Below are 4,111 nucleotides of genomic sequence, written 5' to 3' on the forward strand. Positions count from 1 at the left end.
GTTTTAAAGTGATGATGAGTTCCCCGTTGACCACACCACCACTCCTTATCACCAGGGGAGGTAGTCAGAGGTCCTCAGATTATTCGCTGCTGCTCTGATGTGAAAAAAAGAGAAAGACAGAAAACTTTATTTGAACAAGTCTTAATCTGTAATTCAGTCTACCTTTCATTTTATCTTCCTGCTATTATTTTGTGAATAACTGCTACTGACGTAAATGATATCTGCTTCTAATGCAAAATAAGAATTTAACATTAGATGCACATTTTACTACTACAGATTTTGTTTTATTTATTTATCTTCAGAAGTGTAGTAGCCTAAGTTTTTTTAGGAAGCATGTGCATCCTTGTTTCCTAAAAAAATAATAATCCTCTAACAAACAAGGGATACATCGTGTTAGTTTTTTATATACAGAAAATTAGTTTTTAAAGAACAAGTTTAAACTTGGATATTTTGCTTTTCAAAAAACCCGGTAGCACTTATTTATGCACATCAGAAATGCCCAAAGCCAATATTGATTCAGACAGACATTTCTTTTGAATCATGAAATTGTTTGAAAATCATTTTAAAACCTGAAAGCACTCAGTTCAATTGGAATCTAAATGAATTGAAGATTAGCATCTGCTTCTTTGATAGGAATTTATGTGGAGTTTAATGTCTGTTGCTGGGGGAAATATTACCAATATAGGCACAGCCAGCTATAACTTAGACATGAAGACATTAATTAGTAATCTATGATTCAACCATGGTAAATATTTATCTGAAATATTGGCTCCTCTACTTTTGCTTTTTCTGCTGTTTCTTTTCAGGGAGCAGCTTTAATTAAAACCTCTGAGAAGCAGATGGCTCTCTGTTTTTAGTGAATGTGTTAATCAAACATCACTTTGTCTTTCAGGTGTTGTGTGTGACCAGGGGTGATTCTAGGATCAGACCTTAATGAGAATGTGTTACGGAGACAGTGCCTTGAAAAAGTTAAATCAGTAATTTCCTTAGCCGATAATCTCTGAGCTAGCTACTGAACAACAACACCAGCTAACGTTTTTAACTAAACCTGGCCCTTCCTATGTCACAGTAATAACAACCAATTGGATTTTAGTTACTTACATTTGAATTTATGGTTCTAATCTGCAATGGAAATGACCAATTTCTTCTCTGGGGATCTAATTTATAGGGGGGGCAGAGATTAAATTTCCCCCCCCCCCCCCCCCCCCCCCCCCCCCTAAATAGGCTCTAAAAACGCCCATGTGTGTAAGATGACTGGGACACCATTACTAAAGTGGAGTTGAAACCCCTGCAACCTCACCTGTAAAGAAATAGGAACCTCGGGTAAGAATGTTACAGATGCAAATAAACCACATGATGAATTAAGTTAAAAGTTTGAAATCATTATTGATCCTTATTACAATAACGTTCTCTCATAAGTATTCTCTCCCACCTCCTTCTGTATGCAAAATGTGAGGTTTTATTCTATGAGGTCTATACTGTATTGACAGGCTGCATTTATTATCGGTTGAACAGTCTATTTTACCTAATATTATCTCTGCATTTTTCTAAATTATCAGACTTTAAAATAATGGCAATGAGTTTGGGTTGCTCAAAAGATACTTCTCTCTCTTTAGGTCTGCAATTACTTAATCATAATGTCCTTATACCTATAATAATAAAAAAAAAACTCCAGTGAGTGTATTATTAGATATCTTATACATATTTAAGATGATTTCTATCCATAAATGAAAATTCTGACTTGTTTGCAATATTCTCCCTTTTTCTAATGAGCTGATATCTACATCAACACAGATTGTTACTGAATGGATGGATAGTTGCCCAGTAAATTTGAAAATAATCTGACTGATAATTTTTCCAGCTAGTCTTTGCTTTAAAATTTCAAACATTACAAATTTATGAAAATATCTCGTCAAATTTTAATGGAAATGTAACTGCTGCAAGGAGGAAAGGCCCTAAAATCACTGAAATGAGGTACTATAACCAAGTTAGAAACTATTTACCTATATCTTGGCACCAATTTTAATCGGCAAAGGATTACAGCTGCTACATTAATACATATGTAAGTATATTGTACATAACACTCTGAAATGTTCTTTAAAAGATACAGAAGATAAATTGCATTCTCCTATTTTATCTCAATACCTCACTTTTACTTAAAATGATGTGAAATTGCACTGATAAACTGAAACCTTTTCTCGTTTTAACTGTATGGTGTCCTTGAATGCTATGAAAGGCGCCAATAAATGTAATGTATTATTATTATAAACAGGTTGATAAAAAGCTGCCTCAAATATTGTGAAACGACTCCCAAAGACTTGTCTGCAGAGCCTGTCAAATTAATCTGCTGTTTGTCTAAAAACAAAGTCTATAAAAATTTAATTTGGGATGCTCCTGACGTCTGGGTAAGCAGCTTTCAGCTACCAACTGACAAGCTTGTGTACAAACATTGATTAGCTCCATCCACAAATACCTTCCATAAGCCTTGAGGTGGTTTACTTTCAGATCGTTTATTAATGGCTGTTAACAGAAGAACAAGGAGCATTTCTCGTGTATAATACGATCAGGTAATCTCATTAGCCTGAGGATTTGGTTGCTGCAAATGAATTCGCAACATGTTAATCAATCCTGCACAATTTGATTCTGTTCTATTATTCATTGCAGTGTGATTATGGAAAGTAGTCTCTACTTACACTTCATCTCTCCATCAATATGTAAATCCTCCACTACAGTTAAAACCTAACAATCAAGGGACCGGAAACTTTGGTTTAAGAAGTGTGTGTGTGTGTGTGTGTGTGTGTGTGTGTGTGTGTGTGTGTACATTTAGGGACCATGATGATCCAAAATCCAAAATCCAATCCATATTAAGTTGATCATAATGATAACTTTTGCAAGAAAGAATAGTACTAAACTATGTTTAGGAATACATGCCTAACTTTCTTTATTTTTTATTATAGGGGTGATCGCCAAGACTTGACAAAATCATTTTATATAGTAAAACATTTTCACAATTTGACGGTGGGGGGGGGGACACAAACGGGTTTCTTGACATGTCCCCCCCATCCCCAGTGGAAATTACACCCTAGCTAATAGTACCTTTTTGAGGCTTTAAACAACAACACTTACTGAAGAATTTACAAATGAGGGGAAAGTAATTGTAAGGTCAGGGAGGAGGACTTTTTTTTAAAGATTTTTTTTTTCTTTTCATGGCCTGTAATGGCCAGGATAGCTTGAAGACAGGAAAGGGGAGAGAGAGGAGGGACGACATGCAGCCAAGGCCTCGGCCTACCTGGGTGCACACTCTACTGGGTGAGTTAGGGGTCACCCCGGAGGAGAAACCTTTAATAAACATGCTACTCCTTTCAAGTTATTCCCAAAATCTTTTCCAAATTTGCTACATCATTATTAAATGTGTTTTTGAAAAAGTTTTTCCACTTGGTAAAGCTTCGTAAACGGAAGAACCTGTGGCTGATTTACAACTTCCGACTCTGGCGTATCAGCCTGAGCATTTGCTGTGAATGCGCCACATTTCATTGATATACCGGTCACAGAAATAGATACTTATCTAACCGGTGGTTATTGTTAGTATAACTGTATATGAAGATATATTCATATGAGGACGCATATAGACATAGTTGTGAGCGTCTGACTTGTTCCTAAGCAACAGTAGACCTGTGAGCCCAGTGACAGATGGTTGGTGAAGTTATTTTGGTTTAGAGGAGAAGGAGAAGGAGGGAGCGATGAGGTGCTTGGATGGAGGTGGGGGAGAAACATTTTCACTTAACATGGGGGAGTTGGCAGCCTAGCAACACAAACTAAGTGAAGACATCCCTAGCAACAAGGAGGTGGTGTTTGACCCCACCCACGTCCTCTTCGTAATTTACCCCTACGTCCTTTACGTTCGTGATGCTGCCACAGGGCGGACGTGACCGAGGACTCAAAGTGGAAACACCCTTTCAAGCCCTTCCACCCCAGAGGGAGCAGACTTTCCTCACAACTTCCCTCTTTTCAATTAACAGATTATTCCTCCTAAGATGCCCCTTTATTAGCTGATCAAAGCACTCACAGAACTGCAAGGAAGCCGCCATGTCCCTGTGTGTGTGTGTGTGTG

This window comes from Etheostoma spectabile, chromosome 15 (genome assembly GCF_008692095.1).
Source record: "Etheostoma spectabile isolate EspeVRDwgs_2016 chromosome 15, UIUC_Espe_1.0, whole genome shotgun sequence".
In the NCBI taxonomy this organism is placed as follows: domain Eukaryota; kingdom Metazoa; phylum Chordata; class Actinopteri; order Perciformes; family Percidae; genus Etheostoma; species Etheostoma spectabile.